A 15,222-nucleotide genomic window follows, 5' to 3' on the forward strand; every position below is an offset into this window, starting at 1 on the left:
CAGGTGCCCCTCACTGCTGGGGGGTGGGGGTGCTGGGGGACATGAGTGGGACATGAGTGGGGGCCTGCTGGCAGGTGCCCCTCACTGCTGGGGGGTGGGGGTGCTGGGGGACATGAGTGGGGGCCTGCTGGCAGGTGCCCGTCACTGCTGGGGGGTGGGGTGCTGGGGGACATGAGTGGGACATGAGTGGGGGCCTGCTGGCAGGTGCCCCTCACTGCTGGGGGGTGGGGGTGCTGGGGGACATGAGTGGGACATGAGTGGGGGCCTGCTGGCAGGTGCCCCTCACTGCTGGAGGGTGGGGGTGCTGGGGGACATGAGTGGGGGCCTGCTGGCAGGTGCCCGTCACTGCTGGGGGGTGGGGTGCTGGGGGACATGAGTGGGACATGAGTGGGGGCCTGCTGGCAGGTGCACCTCACTGCTGGGGGGTGGGGGTGCTGGGGGACATGAGTGGGACATGAGTGGGGGCCTGCTGGCAGGTGCCCCTCACTGCTGGGGGGTGGGGGTGCTGGGGGACATGAGTGGGACATGAGTGGGGGCCTGCTGGCAGGTGCCCCTCACTGCTGGGGGGTGGGGGTGCTGGGGGACATGAGTGGGGGCCTGCTGGCAGGTGCCCGTCACTGCTGGGGGGTGGGGTGCTGGGGGACATGAGTGGGACATGAGTGGGGGCCTGCTGGCAGGTGCACCTGACTGCTGGGGGGTGGAGGTGCTGGGGACATGAGTGGGGGCCTGCTGGCAGGTGCCCCTCACTGCTGGGGGGTGAGGATGTTGGGGGACATGAGTGGGACATGAGTGGGGGCCTGCTGGCAGGTGCCCCTCACTGCTAGGGGTGTGGGGGTGCTGGGGGACATGAGTGGGACATGAGTGGGACATGAGTGGGGCCTGCTGGCAGGTGCCCCTCACTGCTGGGGGGTGGGGGTGCTGGGGGACATGAGTGGGGGCCTGCTGGCAGGTGCCCCTCATTGCTGGGGGGTGGGGGTCCTGGGGGACGTGAGTGGGGGCCTGCTGGCAGGTGCCTGTCAATGGTGGGTGGGTGGGGGTGCGTGGGGACATGAGTTGGTGATCACTAGTGCAAGGTGACATGTGGCTTGGCTGGGGGGCATGTCCATGGTAGATGGGCAGCCTGCGGGACATGACCAGGGGTGCAGGGTAGTCCCCTGTGGTGTGGGCTGCCTGCAGGGGCCATGGAGGGGGTAGAGGGCGCACCTGGGAGGACCCACACTGCCAATTCACGTGTAGGGCTCCCCGCGCACCCCCGAAATACACGTGCCCCGCTCTGACAGCAAAATCGCGTGTGAAACTTCCCGCGAACCCCAGTAATACACGTACCCACTCGCACATGGCCTATCGCGTGTGAAACTTCCCGCAAACTCCCGAAATACACATACCCCGCTCAAATTGCGTGTGAAACTTCCCGCGAACCCCAGTTATACACATACCCCACTCGCACAGGGCCAATCGCGTGTGAAACTTCCCGCGAACCCCAGTTATACACGTACCCCACTCGCACAGGGCCAATCGCGTGTGAAACTTCCCGCAAACCCAAGTAATACACGTACCCCACTTGCACAGGGCCTTTCGAGTGTGAAAATTTCCAGGAACCCCAGTAATACATGTACCCCACTCGCACAGGGCCTATCGAGTGTGAAAATTCCCGGGAACCCCAGTTATGCACATACCCCACTCGCACAGGGGCCTATCGCATGTGAAACTTCCCACGAACCCCAGTAATATGCGTACCCCACTTGCACAGGGCCTATCGCGTGTGAAACTTCCCGCAAACCCCAGTAATACACCTACCCCACTCGCACAGGGCCTACCAGTGTGAAACTCCCCGCGAACCCCAGAATTACACGTGCCCCGCTTGCACAGGGCCTACCGCATGTGAAAGTCCCCGCGAACCCCTGAATTACACGTGCCCCGCTCGCACAGGGCCTACTGCATGTGAAAGTCCCCACGAACCCCAGAAATACACGTACCCCGCTCGCACAGGTCCTACCGCGTGTGAAACTCCCCGCGAACCCCAGAAATACACGTACCCCGCTCGCACAGGGCCTACCTCGTGTGAAACTTCCCACGAATGAGCAGGGTACGTGTATTTCGAGGGGTGCACGGGGAGTTTTACACGCGATTGGCCTAGCGCAGCGGGGTACATGTATTCCGAGGGGTGCGCGGGAGTTTTACACGTGTTTTCGTGGTTGGGGGGCTGTATGCTGGTCCACTGGCCTGTGCGCCATGTACTGGATTTGTGCACTGTTCATGGCGCATGGGGCGGAGTTGGGGGCGTAACTGGCGCTGCTGCAGGGTCGCTGCGTCACTTTGCGCCACGGCTGCTTAGGGATGTTAAAATCCATGAATACGCTGTGCGTCGAAATGGGTTTTGGCGCACGCAGCTGGCGCAGACTGCCGCACGCGCACACTGTGCGCCAGCCATGTGCGCCACTTGTGCGCCGACTTCTATGAATTACCCCCAAAATGTCATAAATGGCCAGTCATGCACACCGACAGACTTCGCACTAAGTGAGGGAGCGTTGAACATGATCATAGAGTTTAATTGGAAAACCACGTGCATACTAGGTTCACTGCCTGGGTGTAGGAACAGTATTTATATATAAGATAGCTGGAGCGGGAAAAGCACTGGTTCAATGGTAGAGGTTCATAAAAGGAGATAACGGATCCCACGTATGGGAAGGTATGGTGAGTAGAAAGCGAGTGCACAGTGTAAATTAAAGTGAAAGTGGAAAAAGAGTAGGCGATTAGACAACGACTGACCTGTTCAAAGCCAGGCATGTGGCAGAAAGCCACCTGTGGCAATGATCTCCTCCAAGGGGATAAGCAGAGTGTCGGCAATTCACACTAGTGCTAACGATCGGCCGTAGTGGCTTGGGATAGATGGTGGAACGCCGTAAAGCGCTATCTGTAAAGGTACAGGATATCTAGATTATTGAATGACACAAAAGGTGCCTCAGTGGCAAATCTCATAGTGCGGGACGAAATACGCATACCTGGTTAGAGTCGTATGTTTAAGGCAAAGCGTCCCTGGTTTCGAGTCGTGTCAGGAAAGCAGCACGTCCCGATGCTTGATTCGTGTCCAAGGCGACCAGGGATCGTATGAAGACTGGCGGGTCTTTGGCTTTTGTTGCTAGGGTTACTGGCTGGGGAGGATCGGGAGCGCGAGATAGAAGAAGTACTAGCTGAGGATAGTGGCGTGAGGTGTGGCGGACATCTTGGACTGGAGTAAATATTGTATTCCTCATTGGTAGTGTATGCAGTGATATATATATATTTTCTGTAAACCAAAACAGAAATCTGTATCTCAAATCATCACATTAGTTTCTACATCTATACACATGGTATCTATCATTTCAGGTGTTGTATTGCCTCACATGAATATGTTGATATATATTGACATGCATGTACAGAAAAAGATTAAATGAAAAATATATAGTGTAACCACATAGTACAATCGTTGAGAATCATCACCACATGTTACATTTGTATGCAGGGTCGCCATATTGGTATAACAGCCTTAGTAGAGCACATATAAACTTATTGAAGATAAATGGTGACATTGCGAGGCTTCATACATTTGTGTATGGAACTATTAATCCTGCTATTGCAATGTTACTACATCGGATGTTCAGAGAAAATAGACATCAACACAAAGTTGTGAGTAACATAGATACATTTAAATATGTTCATATGGGTATAATCAACAATAAGTGATCACAGGGCCTTACATATATCTTTAACAACACACTGCTGGCCCAGCCCCGTGTTGTAATGGCATCTTGCCCATTTATTTCGGGATGTGGATAGTGCGAGGTCTGTCCGTGTGCATGACTTGCCATTTATGACATTTTATGTCTACTATGTCTATCCGGATTTTTAGCAACCCAATTGAGCATGTTCCTCTTTATACCATACTATTTCCTTTAGATATGTAGGTCTACCAGTGACTTTATATAGTATCCATGCTTTTATACCCTATAGGAAACGCTATATACTTCTTCTGGTGATCCTAATTCATTGATGAATACTTTTCCTCAGTGCTTTTTTCACTTTCCACCAGTTTCGGATCATCCTCCCGAGGAATGAGACCGTCGAATCCGATACAACTCAGACCCTATATAACAATACTCTGATCTACTCGAACATCAAGGTAATGCCTTGACCTTTTTACCCACGTGACTCCTTCTTGACTAATTATCCACTTTCATTTAGAACTGCTCTTGAAATGTTTAACAGCCCACTCACATCTCCACATGAGATCATGGGAAATCAGCTTGTACACTTTGAGTATGATCTGCTAGATTCTTGACCCCTTGCTCTATCACGTAATATGATGTATTGAGTTTTATAACAGTCAGTGTCTGTACCACTGTTTCTATTTTTTAAATGTATGAATCCCTTTGGACTAGAAAGGGGCACTAGATATGTGACTTCACAATTATTAATTGACAAGCCTCTTGGAGCTATTTCTAATATCACCTTTCGGATCTGATTCTTTTTCACCAATATGTACAATGATGCTCACCAACAGATCCACAAAGGCTTCTGAAGAAGAGGATTGTCCTCGAAACGCGTCAAGCCAACTGTAGTGGAACCTCTGTCAATCATGATAATGCAGACAATGTATTGCTGTTTTTGATCTATTTTCGCTTCAAAATATTTGTTCATGAATAAATATGAGAGCCTTCTCTCATTTTATATAACCACGCTTAACTCTCCTTGGTCTTCTCTTAGAATATTACTATTGAATGTGTCTATATACAAAACTTGTAGATAAAGCACCAAAACTCCTAAGTTACTACGCCTTGCTGCGTATCCATAGAGTGTTCAGGGGACGGGAGGACTCCAACCTTGGGTCCTCTTTCCTTGATATTTTAAAAGTTTCCATGTTTTTCAACCATCACAAATATAGGAAATGCATCCAAGCTGAAGCCACTTCTTCAATAAAGATCTCAACGAACTGAGAATCCCTTCTATAAAATAAACACAATATATTGGCATTTGCAATTGCACTGCTAGTGACGTCATTTCTTTTTAAACAGTTCTGGTTGTTGCACATTTTTTATTAAGGGTATGGTGTTTGCTAAATGCTTTTCACCTAATTCCATGTGCCAACTGAACAATTCACTTCTTCTAATGGCAGGTCTAACCTGAATCCATGCTGCTAACAAATGCTTGAACGTTATTCGCTGCACTGAATTTAGTGTATCCGTTTAATCAAATCAATGCAGCTGCTCTGATATGATTTGCAGGATCATCAAATGAGTGCAGGCATTTTTCTGCCATTCTGTATTAATCTAGTTTACACAACATCCAACAATAATGCTAAATGCTTCTTTTGTCTCTGTACTAATCTAGTGTATCAGGTAATCAGATAAAAATTGACAATTGCATCTCTGTACTAATCTAGAGTACCAGGCAATCAAACAAGAACACTCAAATGCTTCCTGGTGTCTCTAGGCAATAATTCTAGAGAATTGCTTTTCAAGTGCTTCATAGTGGGTTTTTTTATAACTTGATAGGATAGCTCACGGGCAGCGTGCTCGCCTTGGAAACAAGATGACACGGAGCACCACAGGTTCTATAACCTATCATATCATAACCATATCACTGTGGCCGGCATTCTGCTCTGATTTCCAGAGACTCTGTTGTTTAGCTGTTTGACCCTGCTCAAATCTTCTAAAAGACTTCCTCTGCCAACATGCAACTGGATCGCTTTCTTCGGAGGCTCTGTCCTCAAGCCAGACTTGTATATGACATTCATATACATTTAGATGGCTAATTAAATGTAATCTTGAGTGTGAGTTGCACTGTATTGTTTTAGGATATATTATCTCACCAGACAGCACTTTACTTTGGTGTGCTGTGGCGGGTCAGAATTAGGACTCGGACAATGAGACATGGTTTTAGAGGTGTTTGTTCTGGTAGAGTTAAAAATAAATGATCTTTCCCTAACTCTACAGTTCCAATCACTATGCTAGAAAACAAAAAAGTCTGTGGGATGCGCGTTCTGACCTCTGTAACATAATACAGCGGTCCTCTGTCCAGAATTCTATTCTAACCTGCTCACTTTCCCCATATCAAAAGAAAACATCCAAACAACAATCCTAAGGAAAAGTAGACTTTGTCAGGGATAGCTGCTGACTTCTGACAACCCTTGTTAACTTCAGTATAGTTTTTTGCCTATAGTCTGAAGAATCCAGGGAGTTTGTCACTACCCCCCAATGGGGAGCCACTCCATTTGGGCATAGAGGGGTGAGCCCACTATGTTATTCCCTCCCTAGAGGACAGGGCAAGCAGAATCCCAGGGGGGGTCACCCCCCATACCTTGTGGGACATGGAATGCCAAGTACCAACAACATCCCACATCCCTTTACTTCAAAGTCTGGCATGGTTGTTGGTTACATTGGGGTTGAACTGGCCAATCAGACCGAGGGCACCATTAAGGTGGATGGCTGGGTTTCTGACCTGTATTCGTTGCCGCCTCCTAATGGATGACAGGACCAATGGAATTTGTCCTTCCATTCCCGGAAGGCACCTATAGACAACCCAAATTGAGTAGAACTGGAGAGAGTCACCTGGCGAGTTTGCAACGACTCCCTGCGCAGCGGCACAGAGGAGCGAGATCCACGCAGTCAGCATGGTTAGCTCGAGGAAGGCAGAGACCCCAATACACCAGGGGCAGCTGAGAGAGAAAGCGGACAGGAAGACGAGGAGCTCCTTAGCAGGGATAGGAGAAGTGGAGCCTCTGATTACAAAGTGTTGAGGGCATTGAGCCACCTGGGCCGGAGAGTCCACCTCCATCCAGGAACCCCGCTGCTGGAGACAAGGTATGCGGCAACACACAGGGAGTGGCTAGAGGGCGATGAGGTCACAATGCAGCCCAGCCAGGAATAAAAGCACGCAAATCCCATGAGGAGGTGAGAAAATGCAACCAGAAAACGCTAACGGAGCCCGTAGCACAGTCTGGGCTGAAGGCAGGTCTGCATCGATCTGTAGCCGACCTACGGCTGAGTGAGGCAGAAGATAGGCCAGGAGGGCCCACAGATGAACTTGGTTGTAGTTGTGAATACTGGCCTTCACAGGTCAAACAACTACATCCCAGGAGACGGGCTAAAACAAGGATCTATGTTGGAAATTTGACAAAGACATTTTGGTTTGCTTTTGCAAGGGATTTTGAGAGACATTTTCAGAGATCGTTCTGAAGGATTTGAAGAGGAACTGAGAACTCGTGGCTGGGGGGGGATTCAGAATGCCTGCCAACTCTGAAGATCCCCTGGGTAAAGCAAACCTAGACTAAGCCAAGATTTGGACCCTTTACTCTTTCTTTGTTTCTGATAGCATTAGAGCTGTGAAAGGTTAGCATAGGTTTCGGACAGAGGACTGAACTTGTTTTGTGAAGACATCCTGACGAGCACCTGTTTGTTTTGTAGATTAAAGAATCCACCATCGAGGTCAAATTAGAATAGGTGTTCTTTTATTTGGCAAATAAAGATTTGGTTCAAACATATCTATTGGTCATTCTCCTATGTCTGATTTACCACATGTGGTGTAAGAGTGAGATATGACTGAACTGAGATAAAGCCAGGCCCATTCGATCTCTATATTTATTTCTTTATTTATTTATCTTATAAAGCGTGCAGCAACCCGGGGGCATCGAGGCGCTGTTACAACCAGTTACTCACAATTCAATAACATCAGCATCAGAGAAGGACAGTGCAGTCGGTACAGTGTTGTCAGACAGATTATTCAAATAGCAAAGTTTTTAGGGCTTTACAGAACATCCAGTAGTATGGTTCGGCTCTTAGGGAGCGAGGCCGGGCGTTCCATTGTTTAGATGCCATGTACAGGAAACTAGAGTCCCCTGCTTTGGTGAGTCTGAATTTAGGTTGGTCGATACATTTTGTATAGGGTGTTCTAGTTGGTCTGGCAGAGTGGGCTCTGATGATGTTCTGGGACAGGTAGGGGGGTGCAGAGTTGTAAAAGCATTTGTGGGTAATGGACATGGTTTTGTAGACGATTTGTTTCTTAGTCGGTAGCCAATGTACAGCTCTCCTTGCAGCAGAGATATGGTTTCTCTTAGGAATGCTGAGTGATGCTCGGAGCGTGTTATTTTGAATGACTTGTAGCTTCAGGATATTTTTTGAGGAAGTGCCCACAAAGAGGGTGTTGCAGTAGTCCAGCTTTGAACCAATGAATGCCCAGGCGATAGTGAGACAACTCTCTGTGGTTAGGAATGGCTTAGCAGCATTGAATAATTTGGTTGCGTAAACCGCTGAGAAGGCTATGGAGTTTACTTGACGTGACATCGAGAGCGTGGAGTCAAGGTAGACTCCAAACGTCTTGACAGATGTCGAGACTGATTCCCAATCTCGTCAATGAGGAAGGCAGTGTATTTATTTATTTATTTGCATTTTTAAAGCACTCGCACAGCCCGGTGGCATCGAGGTGCTGTTACAGATTTTTCTTTTTTGTTGTCTTAGTTGCATATTTATAACGTGCTTAAATACCCAGAGGTTTCTAAGCGCGGACCCGGGGATCGAACCTGTGTTGCTTCGTGTCGTCTTGCTTTCAAGGCGAGCACATTGTCAATGAGCTATCCTCCCGGGACACTATTGGTCATTGGGATTCTCGAGCACCACTGGGGCACCTACCAGTTGGATTTCAGTCTTCTCCCCATTTAGGCACAGGAGGTTTGCCGCCATCCACGCCTGGATGGTGGCGTAAGTGGCATTGAGAGTACTGGAATCTTCCAGATAGTTGCCCGTAAGCGTTAGTAGGATTTGCGTGTCGTCGGCATAGTTAGTGTAGGCTATGCCGGTGGAGTCCTGGATGTCGAAGAGGGGTCTAGTGAATATCCTATATAAAGAATGGGATATGCACAATCCTTGTGGGACCCCGCAGCTGATGGGGGTGGGAGTGGCACAGGCGGTCTCCGCAAATACTCATGAATCTTACTTGTAGGAAGGAGGCAATCCAGGTTGTGGCTTTGGAGGAAAAGTTGGTTGCGGTCCTCAGATGGTGGCAGAGGATTTTGTGGTCCACCAGGTCAAAAGCCGCTGATAGGTCTAGGAGGAGGGCGGGCTTGCCGGAGTCCCTGATCTCATTCAGTTGTTTTTTTTAATCCAGCAGCGCAGATTCAATGCTGTGGCCGGGGCGAAAACCTGATTGCCTCATTCCCAGTATCTGGTTGGTTTGAAGGAAATGCCAAGCATTTTCAAAAGGAAAGGCGCTGTAGTGATGGGCCTGTAGTTGTTAGGGTTGGTGGGGTTAAACATAGGTTTTTTTAGGAGTGGTAGCACCCACGCTTCTTTGAGGTTGGCAGGTATTAGGCCTGTGGAGAAGTAGGCGTTTATGAATGTGGAGAAGAATGGGGTGAGTGCTTCAGCACATTACTTGACAGTGGAGGCTGGGCAGACATCTCCTTTGCACCTTGGCGGTTTTAGACTGTTGAGGATAACTTGGACTTCAATTTCAGCTGTCATTTTAAATGAAACTGTGGAAACCCTTTCAACTGGGGGTCCAACATGATGTCATGGTTATGGTCAGTAGACTGGAGTTGCGAGGTGGCTTGATGGGTCTGAGTTCTTTTATTTAGCAGTAGTTTGTTTGTGCCTACACCTCTTTGCGCCAAATTTCTGATGTAAATGAATAAAAGTACGTAGTCAAGTTTCTTCAAGTATATTTTCTTAATTTATTTGATGTATGTTCTGCCCATATGGATGACACGTGTTTCGGCGTTTCATTGGCGCCTTTTTCAAATCCGGGCTGAATGCAAGCGTAACATGTAATAAAACAAAACACAAAATATAACATATGAAATAGCATTTTAGCATATTTTGTAACACATTTAGTAGTTAGAATAGTGATTTAGGCTGTGTAGTATATCCTTTTAGCATTCTCAAATTGCATGAACACCTAAAAGTGCAGCACCTCTTAGTTACCTCAAATGGTTAAAATAAATCCATTACAGTGACTATGTTAGTTTTTTAAAATTAAATTTGTGCAATCCGAAAAAGAAGTAAGTATGGGATGGCATGGACCTAACAATTTTTGGCTGTCAGAAAAGCATGTAAATTTGTTTTCTTACCCTTATTGAATGTAGTGCGAATCTCCCTTTCCTTATTTCCGGGAATTAGTTTTTAGTTGAAGTTTATCACGGTAGTTCCAGGGTTAAATCCCACCTAGAAAAAAATTTGGTTGTTCTATTATGCTAACATTAGCCTTTTAACCTTCTATGGGATTGATTCTTCATGCATGATTCCCTGGCATATATTTAGACACATTTTAAACTCTAGTAAGCATGACTAGTAACATCTTTCTCATTGCATTTATGTAAAAAGTACTATTCATATTTGCAATCCTCCAATCGCATTACATATCCTTGGTCTCATGCATTCTGTTACACTAGCGGTCACTAGGAATTACTTTTTCAGTTACAATGACTGGTAACCGATTTGCTCCCCATTTGTGTTTACCAAAACACCCTTTCGCGTGAGTTTGAAATCCCAACCAAAATATATTTTGTTTATGCCACTCGGCATCAAGCGTGCTGAATTCTACATTGAGCATGCTTGTAGCGGTGGTCTTTCCACCCCTTAAAAGCGCTTACCTACAAAATTCTCTTGCTCCTGCCTCAAGCATCGGGGGTCCTGTTTTGGTTCTGGCAAATCCTTGTTCATAAAGAGTTACAGATTGCTAGTCCCTCTTTCCTTTTGTTCATTTACAAAATTCGGCGGCCATACTTTGGGCTGAGTTTTAGTACGTAAGTCCTTTTTTCCTTTTTGATATTTAAAATGATCTGTTGCATTTGTGTTTAGTGTAACATTGATTTGAATTTAAACTTCCGTATTTATCTTGCACGGCTGATCTGTTACTTATTATTATGTCCAAATTTACAAAAATTAAAGTTAAAGTAGTAACTAATTTTTCACTATGTTTATTAGTATTTTCGCGAGAGTACACCTTATGAGATCCCCACTCAAGAAGTTCCTCACTCAGTAGATTCTTTTATTTAGCAAATCGATTTTATTCAGCATTGCTACCTGAATGTTGGTGCACCAGGGTTCATTCCTGGTGACAAGAAGTGGTGGGAGGGGGTGATGGACTTTCAAATTCCCTGAAGATGGTGAACAGTTCTTTAGTGTCGAATTTGGCATTAGTGATTTCGGTTTTATAGCAGGAGGATTTAGCTGTAATTATACCTAGGTTGTATGATTTGGTGGTTTTGTGGTACTCTGCTCTTGTGTCGTCAGAAGGATGTTTACGACAAGTTGCTTTTACAAGGCGTTTATTATTCCTGAGTTCTAGCAGGCTAGGTAGGAACCAAGAGTTGGAGTGTCTTAACAGGATTAGCTCTACATGCCATTAGCGGGACAATTGTGTCCACAACTGCGGTTAGTGTTTTGGTGTAGAGGCTGGCGAGTGTGGTAGGGTAATTGGAAAATGGCGGTTTAAGGTTAGGCGTTTCCAGCCATTGCAGAACATTCCCCTTGGTAAGCTTCTGTAAGCTGTGGGTAAGCGCTGGGGGCAGGGAAGAGATCTTTTGATGTGATATGGCATTTATAATGCACCTGGACACAAGTGTTTCTAGGCTTTCTTATGGTGCGCGATGGAGAAGAGTACAATGTAGTGATCTGACCAGGGACAGGCTGTGTTCAAGATGACAGAGATCCTGCAGTTGAGGTCAGCAATCCTGGCCAGTGTGAGGCCTTTGGAATGGGTGGGGCTGCTGATATGCTGGTTAAAGCCTATGTTTTCTAGGGCTTTTGTAAGAGATGTAGCATGTGGGTTCTCAGGATCATTGAGGCCGAGATTAGTGTCACCTAGCAGGATTCTTTTCAAGGCAGTCTTAAGGTTATCTTCCAAAATGTCGAGGAGTTCTTCATTGAAGTTGTTGGGAGATTCCACGGGCGGTAGATAGTATGGAACATGATAGTTCAGGTGGTAAAAGGGGTCAGCTTCAGGGACAGTATGTCTGCAGAATCTATGTGTTCACTGCGCTGCCCGTAACTGTGCTGACGAAAATGTTGACACCAATTAAAGCGCCGCACAGTGATCAAATAGATCACTTTTGTCCGCAATCCTCCAACCACCAACCCCACCCCCCTTTACCGTGTCGCACTTATGTGCTTATGTGTGCGACGCCAACTTCCTTGTGCCCCTGCGGAAACAGTTCCTCCCATTTCCTGTGGACGCTGCTGATGTCGCTGGGTCCTTTTTTTCTTCCTGCCACCTGCTTACCATAAAGGTAAGCAGGGTACACTACCGCAACCCATGACTCCCGTTACTGTGACCAAAGATGGTCTATAGTAACGCTCTGCTTGGGCGCAGTAATGGGTGTCAGGATTTTGAAGTGCGCAAAGGCGCAGTTTATGTACCGGGCGACATTGTAGAGTCACAGTAATGGTACGATTCCTGTCAGTATTGCCAAGTAGTGTAGTGTTCACTTGTTTAAACGGGAGGTCGTTTTTGGCTATCAAGGCCACACCACCGCCTCTAGCACTAGGCCGTTCTTTCCGGTATATTGTGTATCTCAATGGGGGGGCACATGCAAGGGCAGGGGCATCCCGAAGCCAGGTTTCAGAGATGGCTAGGGCATCGAGGTTGTGTGAGGTCCCACAAACATATGTACAGTCCCACAGACCAACTCACCACTGCAGAGCCATTAGGTATAAAACCCTCGCTAGGTTCAGTTCAGAAACACTCTGTGCTAGTGGAGAGCAGTCCACCACCGACCCCCATCCAGCAAACTCCCTGACTAGCCAACTCTGTAGTGGAAATTGACTATGTAGGCCCCCCATTTCTTCTAGACTTCCATACTAGTTATAATGGGGATTTTGCTTCCGGGCTTACATGTTCATATGGCATCCTCAACCTCTCTTTCTCAAGACTCTCTAAGAGAGGATTATTGACAACCAGGTAAGGACCGAACAAGCCATCAAGAAAGTCTAGACCGGTTAGGTAGGAGTCCTGGAATTGTGTGGGCTACATTGACCCACTGAACAGAATTTCACCAAAACCAAGCTGCATTTGCGCAGAAACAGCAAAATGGTTGCGCTGGCTCCTGTGAGCACCATGGCCTTAAAACTGCGTTTCGCAGCAACAATAAAATGGCTGCACCATCTTGCTAAGCATACATTGGGCAGTAGGGAACAGGGGGACACACTGAGGGAGCGTGCCAGTGTGTTCTGACACATACAAATGGAATAAAGTGAAAAAGCAGTGTTGCCTTGCTGCTAAGCCCAAACTCCCCATTAAAAAGGAAACATTTTCACCTTTAAAAAAAATGCTGCTATCCTGCTATTTCCATTTGTTCTTCCTTAAACCACTGTGATTAATAAGGCCCTGCCATGCCCAGTATATCTCATTGTGCTTCAGCAAAACCAGGCACGATTTCTGAATGACAGGCCCCGTCAAAGCAACTCTGATAAAAACCAACAAGGAACTCCACTTTTACCCACATGGGAAAAAGCGTTCATTTCTTTACAAAGTATCAAAGCTCAGTAGTTCAAAGAAACTCCAGCTATCTGAACCATGCCAATTTCAAGGCATCTCTGCTTCAAACAAAACTCCTGCATACAAGGAAATAACATATAGCTGCAAGACAGTGTGGAAATCCAGAGGGAGATGAAAAACCGAATTTAAAAAGAAATGCCAGCTTTTCACCACACATGTAAAATGGGCTTTGCAAACTGAAGGAGAGAAAGGCCAGTTTTAAAAGTAAACTATTGAATGAAGCCTGCCATTATATAGCAATGTGAAGGGGTTTGTTGCTGGGGAAAATACACACATGGGTTATTTTATTCAACTGGCTTGTTTAATACAGGACCAAATATAAGAAAGTAAAACTGTTAAACTATATTGTCAGGATTTTGCAAGTTTCAAAATGAAAATAGGTTTCTGCTTGGGGGGGATGCTACCAGCAGAAGGGCCTCTCTCAGCAGATACTAACGCCCCAGTGATAATGATTAGGTTGTATAGAATCTAGTCTAGGCTGAACCCACTGACAATTAAACTCCAAGCACAAGGAAGTGTGAAGAGGGAAAGGGGCAATACACCTAAAATCAAGCTGTAACCCCCACCTTGCTCTGGAGGAAATGCCAGCTGAAGAAAGAATGGTCCAGTGACAGATAAAGGACTGCCATTTTCTTCCAAAGACTATTTATGGATAAAAATGTAAAGACTTTTATCTCTGCAGCAAGACTTTGAAAAATGTAAAAATGTTGCAGTTTGAAAGTGATTTTATAGGCTCCATTTAAGACATGGTAGAATTCACTGACCCTCCTCTCCAACATACCTCTCAAGTACTATGCATGCCCTATGGACTAGCCAAACTATACACAAACACACACCCTACATAACTAACACTTGCATACAACAAACAATTCTAGACACTGGACCTTGCCCTTATGGATACAACAAGCCAGTGCGCCCAATCATAACTACAATGAAGTACACATGAAACAGACAAAACACACACCATTATAACAAACACCTGCATACAACAAACAACACAGACAATGGACCTTCCCCTTACGGATACAACAAGCCAGTGCGCACGATCAAACCTATCAGCCAAACTACACACGAAACACCCACACTCAACATAACAAAGATCCAGATACAACAAACAACCCAGACAATGGGCTTTCGGATACAACTAGCAAGTGGTCGCAATCAACTCACCAGCAAGCCATCACACACAGGTGCTAATTTAGTTTCTCCTGGTTCTGGAAATATCCTACCACTCTTCCCTCACTAACCGGCCGTGCTCGCTTTCTTGCAGGGCTGCGTGAGCGCCTGGAGACCACCCCAATCGTAATGGTGTGCAGTATAATACAAATGAACATAACATAACCCCCCCCCCCAGGGTCGCCTTTAAGCTTCCCAATTATTTTCAATAGTTGCTAGATTTGCTGTATTCTCAGGTAGCATTCATTAATCTTGGGTGGAATATTAGGTATGACATTTGTATCTTTTAATAGAGACATATCCTTCAGGTCTTCCAAGTATGTCCTCAGAGCTCATCCAGCTGTAACTCAATAGACCCCTCCAATTCTTCGAAGTACCATATACTGGCAACCCTCACAACCCCTTCAAACTCAACACACTAGCCACTCCCTCGGATTCCTCTAGGTGCAATACACGGGCTACTCCCACAAGCCCCTCTGTGCGCAGCAAAAATTACCAGACAGAAAGTGTGCTTCTGAG

General features: G+C 46.5%; 1 protein-coding gene across 2 annotated transcripts in view; it reads left to right on the forward strand.

The window, feature by feature from the left end:
* The window catches only part of LOC138511212 (long-chain-fatty-acid--CoA ligase ACSBG2-like), a 791,265-nt gene that overhangs the window by 491,391 nt on the left and 284,652 nt on the right, over positions 1 to 15,222 (forward strand). The window lies entirely within an intron of this gene.

Source organism: Ambystoma mexicanum, chromosome 6p (assembly GCF_040938575.1).
Source record: "Ambystoma mexicanum isolate Mex_15411 chromosome 6p, UKY_AmexF1_1, whole genome shotgun sequence".
NCBI classification, from domain to species: Eukaryota; Metazoa; Chordata; class Amphibia; order Caudata; family Ambystomatidae; genus Ambystoma; species Ambystoma mexicanum.